The 22,270-nt window shown below is 39.9% G+C and overlaps 1 protein-coding gene across 3 annotated transcripts in view; it reads right to left on the minus strand.

The window, feature by feature from the left end:
- The window catches only part of shisa7b (shisa family member 7), a 51,071-nt gene extending 35,274 nt beyond the window's left edge, over positions 1-15,797 (minus strand). For 2 of the 3 annotated variants that reach the window (XR_013904787.1, XM_026155901.2), the window contains exons 1-2: positions 15,396-15,797; positions 14,939-15,017 (exon numbers count right to left, since the gene is read on the minus strand). The gene's annotated coding sequence lies outside the window, so the exon portion shown is untranslated. The remainder of the gene's footprint in view (positions 1-14,938; positions 15,018-15,395) is intronic. The other variant, XM_026155903.2, reaches the window with a different exon arrangement.
- Positions 15,798-22,270: the final 6,473 nt, after the last annotated feature.

The following is a 22,270-nucleotide window of genomic DNA, read 5'->3' on the forward strand; positions in this document are numbered from 1 at the left end:
TAATGCAACATAAGGAAATGGCTCCAAAATGTCCTGTGTGCCCTGTTTAAACCTCCTAATGAAACATTTCCTACAATACACGGCAGATAAACGATTCCAAACAGGAAATCAGAGCGGCATTAAGGCAGCCAAACACACACGCTATTAAAAAATTAGGACCTTTGTTCCATCTTCCAGCCACGCGGCGACCTCTCTGCCCACCGTGTCTTCCTATCTTCCTGCATGTGCCCGAGCTGCTCTTGTTCTACCTGCCTCTGTGTGCGAATCTGTCCATCTGCATAGACCCCTGCTGGTCTCCCTGCTTTTCCTGTCCTCCTGCTGATCTCGGCCATTCGTCTTGCTGTGTGTGGTGCACACATGTATGGATTTGTCCTGCTGCCTGTATACCTGCAGCGCTGCCTCCCTGCCAAGAGTGCGCGCCAGAATACTAACATAGTGGATGGTGTAGTACAGCTGTGTCCCATTTACATCCTGCACACTAAAATATGCAGTATGTATAATTTATATAACCGTTTCTATGTGGATGCAGTGCACTGTTTAGCAGCAGTGGGTGATATGACAGGAAGCAGGGAGGAACATCACCTGCAGCTTAAGCTTTAAATTCCTATCAGGATGCCGGTTTGGTAAATTATCCCCCAAATTTTTATCTTTTAAGATCTGAAATAAACTGAAGCTGCGATATAAACGTTATTAGATAGAATGTGATTCTCTAACGAGGGACTCCATCCCTATTGTATTGTGCTAGCAGGGAATGATTTCTGATTCTCAAAGGCAATGTTTTTAATTAATCTTGCTGTTTTAAGCGCCCTTCAGTAGCTCCTTTATTTCCTTCATGCAGTGAATTATGGGAAACTATTGTACATCGATATTAGACTCATAAATACAAGAGAAAAGTACCGTCAAGTGTAACTGGTTTGGCATTAATATGAAGTAGTGAATTTTACCTTCGACTTAGAATTTAGTTTTAGTAAAGTACTATAATAATCTATCAGAATCTTTAATATTCTACTCTAATCTTTTCCAATAGATTAGATGAAACGTTATTAATCCCTCAGGTGGGTTCCTCTGGGAAATTCAGTAATTTCAATGAACATTATCTACAGTAATTTATGCCAACTGCTGTAATCCTGAGGAAAATGTACTTCAAAATGCAGTTATTTTAAGCACCCTGTGTTACAAAACCTAAATGTATGAGTAATGCCTCCCTGAGTGATGCAAACATTCAGAGGCGTGGTGCCAGTCTGTCGACTCTCGGCCATATTGTGCTTCATTTACCATGAACCAGATAACCTATAGTTCAGTAGGCACATATGGAGCACTTAATCCCCGGTCACAGGGAGATATGAGGTCTCCAGCCCTCACAGGAGAACAAAGTCATTCTCAAACAGCCAAAATTTATTTTAAAAAATGAATCCAGGCATTTGTATTTTCCTTTTGAATCTTTACAGGATGCATTCAGACATGGACAATTGTTGAAAGTGATCATATCAGAGCTACAGTAAGATATCAGTTGGATGTTTTCTGGACAAAAATCAGGAAATGAGATGACATTTAACCTGCTGATGTTAAACTTTGGTGCCACATCGATTTCGTGCTGGCTAAATGTGCAGAATAGAGCAAAGACATGCAAGCACCACACTTTATATTGATGGTTCATCTGCTCAGCAACAGAAAAACAACCCAAACAAAACAAACCTGACAGTATTTGCTACTGGCTGTCATTTTAAACACTGATATTAGCCACTTGGCCCAAACTCTGTCATGAGCATCACTTTGCCAAAGGATACTGTGAGCTGTTTTAGATACCTGCAGCTTTCTGTGTGTTCTGACTGCAGAAACCAGCCCTGTAGGAGAACATTTACCTCCTGAGCAGCCCTGAACAAAAAAGGGAGCAGGGAGCTGAATTAAACCAATCTCAAGTTTGAAGCAAGTAATAAGAACAAATTAATAGGACAGAAGAATAGATGTAGATAGATAGCATCCCTACAGCCTGAAACCATCAGCTATAAACATAATCGGAGGTTATGATATGTAACCAATGTTCCCTCAGTTGTTGTTCTAACTTAGAACAGACGTCTTAATCAAAGCTGTTGTAAAATATCACTTCATCCAAAGTCAAACAATCCAAGAGCCATCTTGAAACAACTGAATTCCCTCATTTTGGTACTTATGTTATAGGATGAGCTAAACGAGCATGTCAGTGGGGACTGGGGCATCCATCTGGTGGCTCACACACTGCACACAGGCTCCAAGAACCAATTACAAGGGCTGTTCTATTCCTGCCCTGATTTCCTGCAGTGGCAAAAAATTAGCAAAAACCCAGGCAAGAAAATAGACTCATGAATAGAAGCCATACAAACTCTACAAAAACGAGCCACGGTTTGCAAGCAGGACCCGCCTGCTGTGAGGCAACACTGATAACCACTGAGCCACCACGCTGAGATCGATCAGATAAAAAAAAAATCAGATCCAAGAACACGGAAAACATGGAAAACTTGCATCCAGAAACAGAAATCAATAGATTGAAAGTTGTGGGAATTTCATGATCTACTGTGAGACAGCGATAGTTATAAGCATATCATTTTGTGTTATGTATCAACACACACAAATACTTAAGCACTGATGGCTGCCTCCAGCTTACAGTATGTGTGTATATGTCCCTGTATGTCTGTCCCGCTGCTTCATGCCTGCCTGACTTCCTCCTTTACAGAAACACACAAGCTTTAAAGACACAGACGCTCCCTGACAGGCAACGAGTTAGTGCAGCAGACCCCCGCTCCACCTCCCCATAACACACACATGTGCACACACTCCATCTCTCCTCTTCATCCCTCCATCCATTCACTCCCTCCCTCTCCGACAGAGCGTGGGCTGAAGCATCTCTCTCAGAATAGCACTGCAGCATTGAAAAGAGAGAAAGCAAGAAAAAGAAAAAAACAAGAGGACAAGAAGAAGAAGAAGAAAAATAACGACTTTTGTTCCTGTTATTATCTGGATCGTCTTTTTTGTGTGTTTTCTGCAACGGTTTCAGTCAGTTCCGCTGACTTGCGTCCGTATCAACCATGTCGGTCGGCTGTCATCTCTCAGGAGTTTTTTTTATAAATATATATACATGATTCCTTTTTCTCATTCACTGTCTTCCTCCTCCACCTCCTCCTCCCTCCTCTTCTCCCATCCATCTTCACTAGTTTCAAATCATTCTCGTTCCCTTTTTTACACCATCTCCCTTTAACTCCTCTGCCCCCCCCCCATTCTTCTCCCTTTCCTCCCACCATTCACTACACTTCCGTCTCTCTGAAGCCTGATGGGAAAAGTTCCAGTGCATGAGGGCATGCAGCAGAAACAGGAGCAATATGGCTCAGTATCGCAATGTGGGCCGGGGCGAAGCTGGCAGAGCCGTCGCTGCAGTGAACTCGGGCCATAAAGGTCAGTGCACTGCCCTTGTGATGCAGCAGTGGAATAAAACTGGTTTAAAAATAAAATCCATTAATGTAGCCTAGTTTTCAGATGATAACACGGAGTCGGGAGTATTATGAGAGACTCATGCTTCCATTAACTCTCATCGCAATGAAACAACATAATGTTATAATGATTTATTTCAGAGCTGAGTAATCTGGTGTTTGGTGGGCTGATCCACTACAACACAGTTTAACAAAGCATATTTAGACCTGCAAAATACAAACAGAGCACACTCGGGTCGATAACTGTGAGATTTAGTTTCATTTTACAGGCAGCACATAGCTTTAATGAAACTTTATTTAACTTCTCGCATTTGACTCCAGGAATCAGCTTCAAACACTCCCCACACAGCTGCTGTTTATGAGGGGCATCCTATCAGAAGACAGCTGGCTTAAAGGGGAGGAGCTAAAACTTAGAGTTTTAGAGAATGAACTGAAGGAAGGAACCATTTTGAACTGTAAAAGAACACGCTATTAGCACTATTAGCACACGCTATTACAATCAGGAAATGTATTGCTTATTACAAACTACAGCTCACAGCTTCATTTCCAAGAAGAAAACATGCCTGTACGGATGATGTGAAAATTGCCTTTGTCACTTTTGTTTTTTGCCTGAAACTTCAGCCTTTGTAGTGCGACTGTTAGCCCAGCTGCACTGTTATCCAATTCTTTTTCAAAACTACCGTGACTAAAGCGCTGCATTTAGAGAGTCCTTGAGTTCGGAAACACCCGACCAAAGGCTGTGATGATCATGACTCAGTTTCCAAATGCATCTTCGTTGTGGGCGTGTTATACATTCAAGTATCCTAAAACTTCTCTATGACCGGATCAACTCCCCCTCAGACAAGAGCAGCCAAACATTTAAACGTCACTTTACAAACTAGCAATGGAAAAGTCTCATCGGGCGTATCAGAACTTTACTTTTCATTATTCTATATTTTTTAAGAGGAAAAATGCAATCTATATTGATTGCATTTCTCATACGTGCTGTATACAAATTAACGTTCTTGAGCAACAAACTTCAACAGAACTGCATTGAATTAAAAGCTAATCACTAAATCCACCCCTGCTCTGAACAGGAACTTGTGACTGACAGTTCCTACAGCTAAACAATCAGCTGCCTAATAGATACTTACAATCATTAAGCCATTTATATATAATTAAGTCGCCTCTGTGTGTGGGCTTATGCTGCTATAATGACTAGCACACCTGGCACAGAGAGATGAACTACTGTGTTTCTCTCTGTCTTATGGACATTTGCGTTTCCATATTTACATGCAAAACACTGTCAGCGCTGACTCTAGGGACGTGTTTCCAACTTTTAAATATTTTATTCTCCTCACCGTTGTTACAAAGAGAAGTGTTTCTCTCTTTCTGTGCCGCAGCATGTAAGAGGAGTAAAAAACATAAACAACAGGAAATGCATTGAGTCCATTTAGGTAAGGGGACATGGACTTATTGTGATAACTATATGTGGAACAATCAATCAAGCCTACATGTGTGTCAGTCACTCCACAAAGATACATTTTAGCATTAGGAAAACCTGATCTATGAATCATAAAGTCTAAATGATTTCCTTTGTCTCACTTTAAGTGATATTTGGTGAAATTCATTCATTTCTAAAGTTCTGCACAGGAACACAAATCCTGTTCATTCACTGTGGTCCATCTGGCCTACTTTCACAGAGTCGCTGTATATCTTCGTGTCCCAGTTCCTCGGGACACACACCATGAAAATGCCACATCCTAACATAAAGGGACTAGCTCACAGTGTTTGGGAGTTTCTGAGACACTCCATCCAGGATAAACGATTTTCATCAGGGCCTGAGACGCTGATAAAGACTTGATACGTGTTGGTTTGTCTTGCTTGCTGAATTGCTTGAGGTATACATTTATTTTTTACATGTTTTAAATTCGTAGCTGGTGTTAGAGCACCTGTTGGATAAGCCTTTAGAGCCATATAGCATTTCCCTTTTCTCTTTTTTTGCACAGTATTTGGATTAATTCCAACAGAACCTTGAAAAATGCATTGCATGCTTATCAAGCGAAGGTCCTGCAAGACACAAAATCAATGCAGCAGAGATAAAATCCTGCCTTTTTGAGTAGTTAATGCTGAATAAACCAAATGAGATGTAGATGGAAATAATATTCCTGTTGTTTTCTTGATTAACTGATTCATTGTTTAGTCTTTGACGAAGAACATTTTAGACATTTTTACTTTTATTTATTCTATTTTGCTTTACTGAATTTATTGAGCTATTTTACTTTAATGACACACTTAATTTTACTACATTCAGATTTTTGATTGGAATTTATCCTATTTCAAAAATCATCTTATTTTTATTATTGTTCTGATTTTTACATTCCAATATGTTTCATTTAGATTAGCCCAGTATTGTTTGATCTGTATATTTGTTAGGTGGTTGCTAGATGTAAGGTATTTGTAATAAGTTATTTCTTCCAGGACCTTGATGTCAGCTTTTCAGTTCATACATGTTCTTATTAGTTTCCTAGAATATTCGCTTCACCTTCCTTTTAGCTTCTAGCTTTCAGGGATCAACCTCCTCAAGCACGACTTGACTTGTCTTTCAGATCCTTTCTGGACTCCTCCTGTCCTTAAGAGTTACTTTTTCCAGTAGGAACTCTTAACTCCCAATGAGTACACACCCGCATAGAGTACCAAGACTATTTGTACCATCATACACACAGTCACCATTTGGTTTGGTGTGATGGGCATGGCTGCCCTGGTAGTCAATCTACCACGGGCTTTCATAACACCATTTCTGTACAAGGCTGAAATGATCTATTCAGCCCTCTTTGTCTTTGCTTTGGCCCGAGGTCTCCTCAAGCATCCAGGGTAGCAACACTGTAGTACAAGTTGTTATTACTGTGTTCCTCTTCCCTTTGGATTTTTGGCAGTTTCTCCATTTTTAAGAACTATTCTATTCTATCAACCTCCACAGCCTATCCACGCCTGGTATGTATCCTGAGTCCCTCAGATTTTGGTATAGCTTTATTATGGTACCGGTGTTGTAGACACCTAGGTACTTGGCCAAAGACACGCTCATGGTCTGGTTTATTGTTGCCACTAGCAGTGACAGGCTTCACTCACATACTATATCATGCACAATTCAAGTTTTAAAGTTTTTATTTTGTAAAACTGAAATTGGCTACGATGGTTTTACAAGGTGTTATAGATGCTTGAAGGCTGCAAATGGGTCATTTTAGCCCAATGGTAGGTGGTTGCTAGGCAACATGATAAAATCATGATATCTGATAGCGATAAGAACTTTCAGAGGCATAAGACGTACCTGTTGTTGCTCATATATAAGTACCTTTTGATTTTAAAGCCACCTTATAGGAAAAAATAGAAGAATGTTGCTTGATAATATTAATTTTAAGGATATATAATTAATTATAATATTTAAATATAATTATAAGGGATATTAAACTGTTGTTACTATTATTATTATTATTATTATTAATATTAATATTAATAATAATAATAATAATAATAATAATAATAATAATAATAAAAGTATAACAGTTATTATTATGGGATGCCGTATGCAAAAGTTCTTTTTTACATGATGCACTCAGTTTATTGCACCATATGCTCTGCTCATAACTGTGAAGCAGACAGTGACAGCCACTGTGAATGAGGAGAATAGTGAGACATCTCACAGATATCTCTCAGATTTATCCGCTTGTTACTCCCAAAGCTGCAGACCTGCGAAACCGCTCTGAATATTTTCCTCAAAAGATTATCGAGCATAATTAGTCAGTTGGATCTCGACGATCTCCATTCCTGCGCCATGGGAACAGAGGTGCAGTTTTTGCTGCGACGGTTTCAGAAGGCGTAAATTAAACATAATGTTTTGCTGTCACGTACATGCAGCAGTGGGATGTTTGCCACGCACGCCCATCTGCTGAAGGTGATGGATAGGACTTGGTGAAAAAAAGAAATGAATGATTTTTTTTAAAAAATGGCCGCACGGAGCTGCACCTCCCTCACAGCCAACTGAAAGGTGTCGGCGCAGCGACTGGCTTTTTCAGTTCTCATTTAGCCCGTCGTACACAACTCGAGGCCTGAGTGCGATGACTAACCTCTTGGTAAATAATTTCAGTTTGAGCAGCTCAAACAGTGACACTGGCAAGCAGCTCTGACAAAACAAGTCAACAGACACTCTGCAACAACAATCACTTCTGCCAAGAGTCTCAGACCCGATGTTGTGGGAAGATACCAGAGAAAGTCAATACATGGATACAATTTGAGAGTTTCTCTGTGTGGAAGGCACTGTGGTTAACCCCCAAGCAACCGAGCGAAATTAGCTATTGGAGCCAATTATGCCCATATTGTATCAAAAAGAGATAAAGTAGAGGTAAAATGAGATGGGGATTCAAGACCTTATATTCTGGATTAACTGGAGGGTTTTCAAGGAGTTTTTAGGAATTTGTTTTTTACATGATGAATTACAACAGTCCACTGTAGGAGTAATAAATGCATGGACTAGTTCTTCAGTATCACCGAATCTTTTAACGGCTCCTTTTGCTTGTATTATACACACACTGATTCCTTTACCTATGATTTATTAATTTTGGTTTTCAATAATTTTTTTTGACAACCACAAATTATACAAACAAGACAATCGTCATGTGTTACTTTTTACAAACAAGGTATGTTTGAATTACAGTATGTTCACATCATGTTAACACCAAAATATAGATGCCCTGGTCACTCTGTAATACTTTTATTAACAGCAAATTAAAATGAATATACAGTGCTGTTTAAATCAGTTAAAAAACATTTTATGGATATTTGATGTTTTAAATATTGTGCATAAACACAAAAGCTTTTTCTGCAGAGTACTTTCAGCTTGTAATCCATAGATCACTGCAAAACTTAATCTAGTGATCTGAAGTGCAACTACAATAACATCAAAGCCTATAAACAAATATATTTTAAATAACTCTTCATTATCGTGGGCATAGCTCCTGTAAAAAACAAAGAGAGGCTGTTAAAGCTTAATAAGTTAAGAAAATTATTTAGTATTGGATCCATTAGGGCTGTGCGATATGACCAAAATCTCATATCCCGATATAAAACATCTATCGTCCGATAACGATATAAAACACAAAAAATTTAATATTTTCTGTAAATTCTGTGAATCTTGGGTAGGTGAAGTGTTTCTAGCTGGGCGTCGTGTACCTGGAGTCGAGTGTTTTAACCGATGCATGAAACGATACATTTTTAGACATAAGTTGTAACGGCCGCCGTTTTCTTTGTGAGTATTGATTACACGGCGTGTTCTGGGGAAAAGCCTGTTCTAACGTTTATTTTTTAGCACCTGATGACTCTTTTTTTGCTTCTCATCCGTCAATAATACTTTTTCACATGATTCCGTTTATTTTGAAAAGTCTCAACAGGATCTTGAGCTTTATTGTGAAAGGTTTATGTGGAAAATAAACAAGTGAACATGCGATGGTTTTACCGTCATTGTTGCTAACGACAACCCATAAAAAACAGGCGCTTGTCCGTCCGTAGTGTGGTTATATTAAATATAAGAGAAAGAGAGAACTTTAAGAAATGAATATAGTCACTACAGTGACCATCAAAACGATAAAAAAATATTGCTGTAAACAGTTTATTTTGCGACACCACAAAACAATCGATAGCGTAAAATGATTTTATACGTTTTTATATCGTCATCCGATATATATCGTTATATCGAACAGCCCTAGTATCTATGTTTTTTTCATTTTCCTGTCACTGTCTGCAAAATAAGACATTTTTCCAGGAAATGCATTTACACGTCGATTACAGAGGACATCAGAAACCTCATTAAATCTAGCAAGGAAGTCTCTTTGTTGACAACAACTGCTTAATTTAGAACAAAGTCATATTCTCCCACACAAAAACACAAACTGTATTAGATGGTAAATATCATGGAGACCTTCTCAGTTCTTTTGATGTAGGGGAATATTAAATGAACCACACACAGTCAAATAGAAATGGATAATATGACCTAAAATCTCCACTTTATAATAATGAAGTCACACTTTTTCATAACTCCATCCTGACCGTGTGTCTGATATGTCTACACTAGCCAATTATAACTGTGGCAGCCTCAAAATGTTGGGAAAGGATTGTGGGCATAACCTTGGATGTCTTCTAACTTTCACTCTGAGTGCTCATTTTACTCATTAGTATAGCTGATATCACAGCACAGACATTATCTTTAATGCGTAAGGTGATTTTGTCAGACTCCGCTCTGCCCACTGAAGCTTTGCATATTCCCGTCGATTACTGTCAAACCACCAGAGTGCACCAGCTCTACTTTTCAAGCATACCCTCTCCAACAACAACAGCTGGGTGGTATAGTTTTATTTCCCAGCCTGTAATGGGCTCGGGAAATCTGTTAAAGTCGCTCACACCTTTGGCCATTATCAGCAACCCAGCTTTTAACTGACTACGGGTTTTTATTTGAGGAAATGTGATATTTCATTTAGTGGAAGATTGATAATGTCAGTGATTCACTGAATCTGATTTACAGTCCAGCCACTAGCATCTCACCACGATCTATTATGTTGGAGGCGGTTACTCTAATTCACAGAAACCTTGAGCCACTCATGCAAGGACAATATGCCAGATGAAAATAAGGTGCACACACTCTGAAGCTCTGCAGCTTTCATCCATTAGTCATCTCATCTAAAAATATTAGAAAAAAAAACAGAAAGTCACTTAAATCCATCAAAGTGTGAATAACAGGCTTTGTTCTACTTTGCCATTGCATAAGGGATGTGAATGACTCCAAATAACCTCCACAGACACTGAGTCTGCTCCACTGTCGGTCCCAGCTGATACGGGATCAGCCAGCACTGAGCCCAACCAGGACAGACACATGTCAGCATTCACACTGTTAATTAAGACGTCTGCTTTGCACCATTTTTTCAGATAAAACTAATGAAGAGTATTGTATGAAATATACAATAGCCAAGAATGATACAGTTAAATATCACTCAGCTTAAAACTAAAAATATGTGTTTAAACTAGCGCTGTCAGCGTTAATCTCGTTAAAATGACGTTAACGCCATAACCACATTAAAGCAGCAAGTCTCCGTTAGCGACTTAGCATGGATCGCCCAGTGCGAGGGGCTGCTAACGCGCTAACGCCATGCAGCCCCACAGCACTAGTTTAAACTAATTTTAGCTAACTGAAATAAAAATAATCTAGACTAACTAAAATGTTATTGTGTAACATTCAAATTTTAGTCTTTTGTCTTATAAATAAAACAATAAAACCTAAACTAAATGAGCATACCTCCTCTTAAAATGAACTGAAACTAAAGGGAAAATACAAATAAATCTAATAAGAAAAGTCAAAATTTTAAAATGTATAATAAATCTTTGGGTTTAAATAGCACATGTTTTGGTATGAGTGTGCTCAACTTGAGATCATCCTTTTAAAAATACACCTACAGGTGTTGGATCCGGTCGAGTCACTGCAGAGCACAAAAGAACTTGTTCCTTCCTGAAGGTTGCTGCAAGCTCAGAATACCATCAGTCATTTGTGCCCACGTCTCCAGTGATGACGTGAACACCTGAGACTGCACACAAGCTGCCGGTGAAATTCCCCAACATCCGGGGTTGGGCTCAAGGTCAACCATCCCCCTCTGAGGAGGGGGCCACTGAAGGCATGACCACCATCAACCAGATTAATCACCGCTGACTCATGAAACAACCATGATTAATGGCGAAGCTGCAGACGATCCACCTCCTCCACCGCACTTGGAATGTGCTGCCGGACCCAACGTGCACTAGCACGCTGAAGTCAACAGCCATGCGACAAAGGACAGCAACTTAGAGCCTTTTATGACATTAAACTCTGCAACTCTGCCCAAAATAAACCACATTTTACGAACACCCTCCCTCTGATAGTCTCAAACTCTTATATCATCCCTCTGTGATGTGTAACTATTTTGTCATCAGGCTGCTATCCCCACGTTCTCCCCAGCTTCCACTTCAATCTGTGATTCCCTGCTTTTCCCAGAATGCCCTTCAACAGCTCGCAGAGAGTGGGCGGGAGCATGTTGGTTTCACTCAGAGGCAGGTAGGCGTGTATAGGTACACATGCAGCTTGAAAGCTGTGGGGTTATTCACATCTATATCTGCAGCCCCTTCCTCAGACGTGTCCTGTAGCTACACTGCATTCAGCTCCACCGAGGCCACTGTGGGTGTACACAGTGAGCTCTCATGGGGTTTTTACCCCCTGTTAATACAACATGTTGGTGTAAAAGAGCTGATTGCAAGGAAGCAGAAACAGAAACGAGTCTATATATGCGTCACTTATCCTGGTTTAATAATTCAACTTCTGTTCAATAGTTTTCTGAAAAATATATTCAAACACCTCAGAAACAAGACAGGTTGCTAGAAACATCTGAATTTAAAGATAAGGGTTTTTCTGTTAATGAGAAATTTTGGCACCCTCAAAAGAACAATCACCTGGACTATAATAAAAAATATTATTATTCCAAGAAGAATAATCCTTTCAGTGTGGTCTTCCCAGGATCTCCTTCCAGCTGAACAGAAACACCTCAGGAGCTGTCCAAGAGGCATCTTAATCAGATGCTGAACCACCTCAGCTGGCTTCTTTTGATGCAGAGGAGTAGCGACTGTACTCTGAGCCCCTCGTGCTATCTCTAACACAGAGCCCAGACATCGTTCAGAGAAAGCCGATTTCTGCTGCTCGTATCCATGAATTCATTCTTTCAGTCACTACCCACAGTGTGTGGTCGAAGGTGAGGTTAGCACAAACCAGTAAATCAACCAGTACACTCAGCTCTCCGTTTACTACGGCAGACCTGTACCCATTAATCTGTTGATCTACCGCTTCTCTTTTCCCCAGCGAGACACTGAGGCATGTTCTCCTACTTTCATCCCTCTGTACCACTTACTGGACAAGCAGCGGGACAGTTTATCCAACAGACTGATTCCATGCTGCTGCCAAATGGACAGATACAGGAAATCTTTTACACCACACGCTATCACCTCAATATGACAATAAGTCTAAGAAAAAATGAAGCAGGTATTTCACCCCTCATTGCTGAAAGTGTCTAAATTTCATTATATCGCTGCTACGATCTCATGAATATCGCCTTGTTAGCGTTAGTGATTGGTTGTAGCTACGATAACTGCTCCAGTAAAACTACATTTTTATTTCTTTATTCATTTTTAAAAGTGTCTTATTAAGTGGATTTCAGTGACACTGGGTGAAAACTTATATACCAACCCTCAGCTGCACTTTTCCAGTTTATATTCGGTACTATAATATTTAAGGTGCCACCCAAGATAAGTGGAGCCTCTGTTGCAGAGACATTGACTGACTTTAAATCCCATGAACAAATGCTAGTTTGTGCCTCATTGGCAGACTATGGATGCATATGATTGGTTGTTTTGTATTTTTTCTACTAACGTTAACATTGAGCAAAAAAAATCCCATTTTTGATTATGGGGATTTTGATTATGAGCCACAACGTGGCAACAATCCAAATTAGACGAAGAAGAAGAAGGTGTACTTTATTGGTCCCCGTGGGGAAAATCCCTCTCTGCATTTAACCCATTCACTCAGTGAAGCAGTGGGCAGCCATTGGGCGCCCGGGGAGCAGTGTGTAGGGACGGTACCTTGCTCAGGGGTACCTCAGGGTAGCTGTTCAGGGGAATCGAACCCCCGACCTTCCGATCATGACTTACTATGAGCAACATTATTTGCTTCTGCAGAAACAACCTTCAGACTCAACCTCGTTTTAGCAAAAACACATTTTATTAGCAATCCAGTGCAAGAAAAAAAAAACTACTCTGCCTGCAATCCTAAACTGAAACAGCGACGTCTCCGGTTGGTGGAGGTTGCAGTTACCATGGAAATGTATAAACCTGCAAATGTCAGGTTGCTTAGTGAAAGAACTTCAGAAACTGTGAGCAGTAACTGTACCATAACTAAGGCAATGCTTTATTACACATTCAAACAATACAAGCTAAATATATATAGAAGTATTCACTTTGATCAGGTTGGAAATTGGCTGCTGTGGAATCTAGGATTGGCATTATGGGATGAGTAGTTCCTTCACTGTTTTAAGCCATTATGTACTCAGTCTTGTGCCTCTGCCCTGTTTTTCCTTTATTTTTTCATCCAAATTAATTTTTTTTTTTACTGTAATCTTGTAGCTGTTTGGCTTGGTTGAAGATTTGAAACTCGTTCATTCGCACATTACACCTCAGAGATCACAGCGGAAAAAACACAACATTTTTACATGTAGAATTTGATGCTAATTAAACTAAAGCATATTCTTTCTTCAAGATCCACATACTTTTAACTTCTCACACATGTTCACTCCTGTGTAATAAAGCTAGCATCATCATCGCTTGATGGACAGCTGTGCATTTTAATGAAAACCTGAAGCAATTACCGACTTCACAGCAAGTTTCACACTTTGTTAATCCATTAAGTTAGCCACATTGGACACGTTTTCTAGGCCAGTTCAGGCCCTCAGGCCACACCTTTGACTTGGATGGTAAGTCAGAGTGGATGGTAGCATTATAGCATGGTGGCCTCATAACAAGATGGCCCTAAATGATAATTAATGATTCCAAAAATAGTGGCATTTGATATGCAGATGTGTCATTGTTTACAATTATACTGTAATGACAGAACAAAGAGGTTAGAAATGCAGGGTGCACTGCCAGAAGCCTTTTTCTTTCTGTTTTATATATGTAAAGTGTTTTCAGGCTGGATTTAATTTGAAGTTTCAATTAGTCACTCTGCTGCTGGTGAAGTATCACACCACTATTTTTATGTGGCCCAACAGGCCAAATCTAAGTGCGTAAATAATGGAGGTAGGGGAAGCTCTTCTCTAATGTACCCTCGGTTTCAGTAACCCGGTGAGGCAGGTGTAGGTGTGCAGCTCTAAAAAATCCTGGTTAAAACACATCCTCAACCACACACATGGCCCTGCAACCATATATATGCAAGGTGATATCATCCACAAACATGCACCTACACAGACACCTACACGCATGCATACCCATCGCAAATTCACACAGGCACACACTAAGTTAGGTGAATGCTACTCAACACCTGTGCAGCGCAGAGAAGGGCAGTTAGTTTGCAGGATTTCTGCAATATTTTATCCAGTCATGCGTGTGCGTGTGTGTTCGAGCCCTTTCCCCCCTTATAATGTGGTCGCAGATGCAGACAAAAAGCACACAATCATCTCTCTTTTTATGCAGCTAGTGTCTCCATGTATGGCTGATGCTGCAGCTGCATTCAGGGCATCACAGTAAGACATAAAATGGGAGGGTTTTGTTGCATTATGCTGAGGCGTTCCTGCATTGTATGCATGAATGGCTGCAGACGAGCCTCATGATAAAAACCTGTTCGCCTGTCTACCACACTGCAGTACCGACACAATAAAGAGGGCAAATACCTGATTTTTCTTTTACGCAGGGGCTCCACGGAGAGGAGGATGCTGATCCTATAGATGCGGCACCCGTCACCATTTTCCCCTTTGAAGAGAGAGGAAAAAACAACAGTGTGCACAGCAACGTGTAAATTGAAGTAAAATGCAGTTTTGTCCCCATCAGTAAATAAACACAGGCTCTCCAATGAAGCGCAAAGATTGCAATGCCACACATGCGCCCTAGTAGGGAAAATGTGGCACTGCTGATGCCTTTTAAGTTAATTTCAATCGTATTTTACAACAATAAAAAAACAAAAACAAATTGTGGGTTAAAGATGTCTTAATGTAAACTCCGACACTCGCAAACCCAAAATGTGACTACAGCTTTGAAGTTACGCATGATTAAAAGCATCGCATGCCACTCCGGTTCACAATTTTCATGCCTCTCAAAGCAGCAGTGCTCAGAATGAAATAGATTTTTTACCTGCTTCCTTCTTTGTCGCCTCCGCTGGGATCCCTATTGTGATTCGCGGATAGTGAATGGAAATGTGTCACCTACATGTTTCATTGTAATTCCCAGGTCTGGAAAAAGGAAATTGATTAGCCGCAGTGAAGCTTTGCTCGGTTGTTTTTTCGCCTCCTCCAGTATAAGAATGAAAATAAAACCAACACAAAGATAATAAAAATAAAAATCAGTAAGAGGACGCGTTTATAAAATAATCGTTCAAGTGTCGTCGCGTTATTTCAGCCTGCTCTTTGTGGTGGATGTGTGCGCTCTCCCCAGTGATGCTCCAAGGCTCCACGTACGCCCGGCGCTGATGCTGCTTCGGCGTCTCTGCCTCTCTGACAAAAACTGCTCTCACAGAGGTCCGCTGCTCTCTGCGCCCAACTCATTGATTGGACAATATGGCACTAGCCCACGTTCGCCTTTCTAAAGTACTGCAAATGATCGACCAATCCTGTAGCGGATGCCTACATCTGATTGGCTGTGTCCTGTTCGAAATCGTCGGTAAGTTCCTGGAACACGCGCACCTGTGACTACTTAGTTAATGTAAATATTAATGCGCTGGTCGTTAATGTAGCAACATATTAATGTTCTGAGTTCTTATACTCTTTTTTCTTTGGCTGACTGGGTTCCAAAAGGTAAATTCCACCACCCGCTGCTGTTTACAGTTAATGTAACCATTGATGTAGCTTAACTTAAAGGCTTTACTGGAAACATGACTTTGTGTCATAGGCTTGTTAATATCTGACTCACATGGTAGCACAGGTTTAATTTATTCTAAGTTAGAATGGAACACTTGTAAATCTATTAAGACTTACAGCAACTGTAGGTAATAATGCAATAACCAACAGTGTAGCAACACATTAAAATATAGAGTTCTTATTAATACAAACACTGTAAACCAATAACATCCTTACCCGAAGCATGGATGTCTTGTGTTTTTAATCTGACTAAACGTATTTATGCACACAGGTCTAATCATTGCTTGCACAAGCCTTAATTATTAACCGTTAGCTCCTAAGTGCTAACAGGGCTAATAGAATTTACCGTTTTTTAGTTGCTTGGTCTGCTGTGCCAACGGTCAAGTGATCGATTGGAGAATGAGGGGCTTGCGCACAATTACATTTCTAAGTTAGGGGAAATAATCAGTGAATCTTATGAGTTCCTACTAAAAGCACATTAACTAAAGCCCAGACCATTGTAGCAGCATATTAATGCGCTGACTTCTAATGGTGTGACTGGTTGAAATGAGGTTCCAAAGCACTGATGAACTTTCAGCCCTTCTAACAGTTAACATTAACTATAACGATCATAGCATATGTGCGTTTGTAGAGCGTAGCACTGCAGGCATATCACAACTCACCTGTATGAAAACAGAGCATGAATATTCATTTAATGTTTTATGTATTCACACAAGAAAGGCAGTGACCAGAGACCACAGAAAGCGAATGACATTCCAGGACGTAATTAACTGCTGGCAGTGGGAAGCTGGGAACTCGAGATAAGCTTTTCTCAACTTCCAGCTGAGTGACTGAAGCGACTACCAATGAGAGTGAAGAATGCCTCACACTGCCATATGACATTATGTTATATCTAAAGTACTGCAAGTTGGAAAGTTACCTGGTAACTGTAGCACACTTTAAAACTGAGGTCTCTCGTTTCCTTTAGCATATTTGGTTGCAGGTCATATGTCAATCACAGGTAGGGATAGGAATAGGTTCTTGTAAAGAACCAGCTGCCAGTAATCCAATTCCTTTGAATTGTTAGTCTGCCTGCCGATTGATTCCACTTGTGGTTGCAATTGGCTGATTTTAGTTCATGTGCTGGAGGAGGAAAATAGTGGCGCAGTCTGGATATGGACATTACTTTTGTTTTTATTGTGCAACAGGATAAAAGCACAATGGTAAAGTGCAAACTGGATCCAGAACAAAAACAACAGCTTTATGATGCTAACACAACTTCAGCTCTTTGCAAGCATCTGCACAGACAGCGTGCTAATGCTAAGCTAGCCACGAGCCAAGTGATATTAAAGCTGAGTGAATGCTGACCAAAACCCAGCAGTCAGACCCTGAACTTCAACAGGTAACAAAAGCAGCGATGAGCAGTCAGGCTGCAGCTTCCGTTTCTACCTGTTCATGTTTCTATTGTAGAATCACCGTGACGATCGCCTCAAAGTCTCTGTGCTGGTTTTCTATCTGTGCTCTGTGCTGTCGACTTTGTGTTCAAACCTAAATGCCAAGAGAAAGATCATATGTGTCTCCTCTAGGATGGGGATTTGTGTGTCATGTGGGAGTGTAGTCTATAGGTTTATATTGTTAAATAGTAATTACAAGACAATTTGTTTCAGGTCATTTTACAAAAAAAACATGAAAGTAATGTAATAAGTAATGTAACGAGTTACTGTCTCCTGGAATTACTTAAGTAATCTACTGTATTACTTATAGGAACGTATGTTTGTGTAATTATAATACATCAGTTTCCTTGAGTAACGACCCCAACACTCATTGCAACAAAGAGAGGAAATACCTCTAACATGCAAAAACATGGAATTAATTTGCAGGAATGTAATATCTCTGATATGCTGCTTGCTGATGATGGCGACTCAAAGCAGATTCAATGAGAATCAGTAAGAGAATTGATAAGGAATCAAATCGCTAAGTGATATTAATAATCGTTAAATTCCCATCCCTAATTACAGGTATTCTTCATTCCAACTGTAGTCACTTTAAGAACTCCCTCCCACCTTATGTCACAGTGGTTATTGCTTCCAGGAAGTGATTCACTTAGCAGATCACTACGACTTTCCATGCACTAGATGCTTAGGCATCCCTTTAACATATTTACTACCAACTCATTATTCAGCATTGTTATTGGCAGTTGTATCATCATTCATGTTGAAGGTAAGCAAAGTTGATTTCAGGTCCCGCCCACTTCTCATTGAGAGCAATGTCGACTAGAGACCAACCATCAGCTTCAAAGCAATGTGCAATGAGTGTGCAAATAACCTAAAATTAAGTTAATTAGATCTACCTGAATACAAATGTGCATAAAATGTAAATACTATCAAGCACTTACATCTGTAAAATACGGTGGAATAATACACTTATAAAACATCATCATATTTTTAAAGGACTGCCCTTCACATTAAACGAGTTTTCACTGCAACTATAAGAAATAGTCTGTATGAAAAGCACCAGCACCAAGTATTTAAAGTAATTCTACTCTCAGAATACCCATGGCTGTCTGCACGCTTTGAATGTGGAGGTTAGAGGTAAGTGAGGTCACAGGTTTTTATAATGTGAGTGAAGTGAGCCTTTTAAAGAAAATAAATTGTGCAGCCCTGTGATGTGCAATTATTATTCATAGTTTACCTGGCCCTGCACTCCCCATTGTAATTCATAATCATCTATTATGGTAATTGACTTTACGAGATTAATACCAGACTAATAAAGGTGCCTGAACTTGCTTCTGTGAATAAATACGTGCTTGATATGAGTTTAGCTGGGGTTACCCTCCCCATTCCTCCCTGCTAAGAGCTGTTCAATGGCTGCTTGATGAATGGGAGGAAAGAGGGAGGATGGAGGGTGCAGAAGCGCCAAGTGATAATGTGGTGTCATCAGTTACCTTGACAACTGCAGCCTCTACATCAAACGTGTTAATTATGAATTTTTTGCCAGGAAATTAGCAGAGGCTTGTTCCCTGTTCTTGGCCTGGCCTGTGCAGCTCGGGGTTTTTTGCCTCCATCACTCACTGCTGACTCCAACAACAAGGGTGAAATATAATATGCAAATCTCCACAGCAACTCTGCCTCAAGCCCAGGCTTATATTGCTCTGCAATAAATAGGTAGTGCTCGTGGAACGCTGCAGGCAGCATGCTCTTAACCCTGCAGCATCCATGGAGAGTTGAAATTTCAGTAGCATGCAGCAGGCGGGTCAGTTTTGTAACTTGCACACGGGCATGTTAGCGGAAAATAACTGATTAAATAAGTGACCCAGCAGGTCAGCGGGCAGTAAATAAGCAGAGTCCTGTCAGTGCTGCAGCCGGTTCAACGCTGTGATTTCATGGCTATGTGGAAGCTCATTCATAAGGCTCACATTTAGATATTTATCTTACAAACTATTACTATTTGTTAATGTTATGGGTTTAGGCCGTAAAATTGCATGCAAAATTCTAATAAGGTTTAAAAGCTAAAATGAAGATAAAATGTGATTATTCTTCTGTTTCTTAGGATGTCACATATCAGATTTGATAACATTGATTACTGGATGATAAACATCATGTAATACACAAGAGACTTTGTTAAAGGCTCTTATAAATCATTACAACTGCTTTTTATACAAAAAGGAGACTTGACCCTCTCACTGCTACATGAGTACGACTGAATCAGTCAAGCTTTCAGGCTCTATCTTGCTGGAATAGCAAACTTATGTATATCAGGCTCACACTTAATCTACATTTGATTTCATTTCTGATGGTTTTAGGTTTTTCCTCATTTTTTAAATGAGGTTTTTACTTATTTTATTGGTCTTAATTGTATCTTTTTTTGCTGGTTGTTGCTTTTTGATATTATTTTACTGAATTTCTATTTCTCTCAAGAAATTGACTTTTGAGACATATGACTCTATGCATATGTCTATTAATTTAATTTACACAGTCTACAAAGTGTTTGCAGCTTTGTGCAGAACATTATTCTTCCACAGTTTTGCTCACTTGCTTTCATCATTTGCATCCAATCACATTTACCAGACACTTTAATTGCACCTTCCTAGCACCAGGTTGGACCCTTTTTGCCTTCAGAGATTTTGTTCCATATTAACACACATGGCTGCACATGTGTGATGCAAATCTCCTTTTCAAGCACATCCCAAAAGGTTTTTTTGGCTTGAGATCTGGGGGCCATTTGAGTACCGTGTCATGTTCAAGCAACCATTTGGAGATGATTTGAGCTTCTTGTCATGTCGCGTTATCCTGCTGGAAGCAGCCATTAAAACACGGGTACACTGTGATCTTAAATGAATGGACATGGTCAGCAGCTATACTCAGGTAGGCTATGGTGTTTAAACAATGCTCAGCTGATACTTAGGGGTTCAGTGTGCACCAAGAAAATTTCCCCCACACCATTACACCACCAGCAGCAGCCTGAACCCCTGATAGAAAGATCCACGAGTTCATGTTGTTTATGCCAAATTCTGAGCTGAACATTGAAGTATTACAGCCAAAAAACTCCTCAGACTCTCTATTCACATCTGATGAGTCCTTGCAAATTGTGGCCTCTGTTTCCAGTTCTTAGCTGACAGAAGTGGACCTAGTGTAGTCTTCTCCTGCTTCCGGTCTTTCACTTCAAGGTGTTGGGCTCTCTCAGATGTTTTGCTTGTATCGAGTGATTATTTGAGTTGCTTGAAACGGTCTCCCTTGACCTCTGGCATTCTCTCAGAGAACCGCCACTTTCCAGATATTTTATCATTTTTGGACCATTCGCTGAAAACCCTAGAGATGGTTGTGTGGGAAAAATCCCAGTAGATCAGCAGTTTCTGAAATATTCACACCACGCTGTCTGGCACTAACAACCATGCCACAAAAGTCACATAAATATCCTTTTTATCCCCATTGTGATGCTCAAGATAACTTAAACTTCAGTAGGCCATCTTGACCATATCTACACACCTAAATGCATGAAGTTGCTGTGATGTGGCTGGTGTTTGTTCATTTATACAGAAACTAAACAATAAAATCTGCCCCATTTTAACTGAAATATCTATGATTCTGTTCTCATTTGACATAAACAAGGTTACATGGAATCAAATTCCCATTGAGCCTTTAATTTATTCATGTTCATGCAAACGAATACTTTATTTAAAGACAGAACATGTCCCAGAGTCGCTCTCATAGATGAATAAGTGCAACTGGAGGATAGCTGGGATTTTACAAATACAAAAACACTAATGTAATGTTAAAAAGGAAAAAAGGAAAAATACTTGAAGTGGAACACATTTCAGGTTTCGTATAAGAATGACCAGACAGCAGTCTTACACATTTAGTATTTTATTGCATAGTTTTTAGACATATTTAATAAAATTATATATAATTTTAAATGTATAAAAAAATAGAAGTTTACATAAATATTCATCAAAGATGCTGGCAGTCTGTTCCACTCGCAGGTCTGAGTATGCACAGAAACGTCCTCGTTACCTTTAGACGTCTTTTTTTCCACCCTAAACATTTTTTGGAACAAATAATCAGACTTCAGTGTAGAAATATTATTATCACTATAGTTGTTCTTATGTTTACATTATGCCATTTCCTTTTGGAAAATATCACTGCTATCACCCTGAAAAGTAGGTGACCTCACACAGTTTAAATCACTGCATCTTCTCTGAAATCCTGCTCTTCCAATCTGCTGTTTTGTAATGAATCTCCTCACTCAGATTCCTGCCAGCTGCCTTGAAGTTATCATCCATTTTCATGCAGATGAATATTTTATTTCCAAGTCTGTAGGCTTCAGTGGAACGAGCGTCGCTGACCTGAGTTCAACAGAAATCCTGTGGAGGAACCGCAGATGGAAAAGCTACATGTTGGTCTCTGCAGAAATAGCCAGAGGAGTTGGCACAGATCAGCCCGAGCGTTTGCCAGCTGTTCCCTCACCAAAGATGACTCTTGTAACCCTCTCATATGTATATTCAAAGCATTAGGCACATATCACAGCTCACAGGGAGAAAAAAGACATTACACAGATTATGAGAGTAGTAGGCAAAATATTACTATTACCGTCATGGCTCCCTGTAGTTATTTCAGGATGGCAGTGATTTAGGATTGGCTTGCCTGCAGAGAGTTTTCATAACAAGAGCTTAAACTA

This window comes from Astatotilapia calliptera, chromosome 22, assembly GCF_964374335.1.
Source record: "Astatotilapia calliptera chromosome 22, fAstCal68.1, whole genome shotgun sequence".
NCBI lineage: Eukaryota > Metazoa > Chordata > Actinopteri > Cichliformes > Cichlidae > Astatotilapia > Astatotilapia calliptera.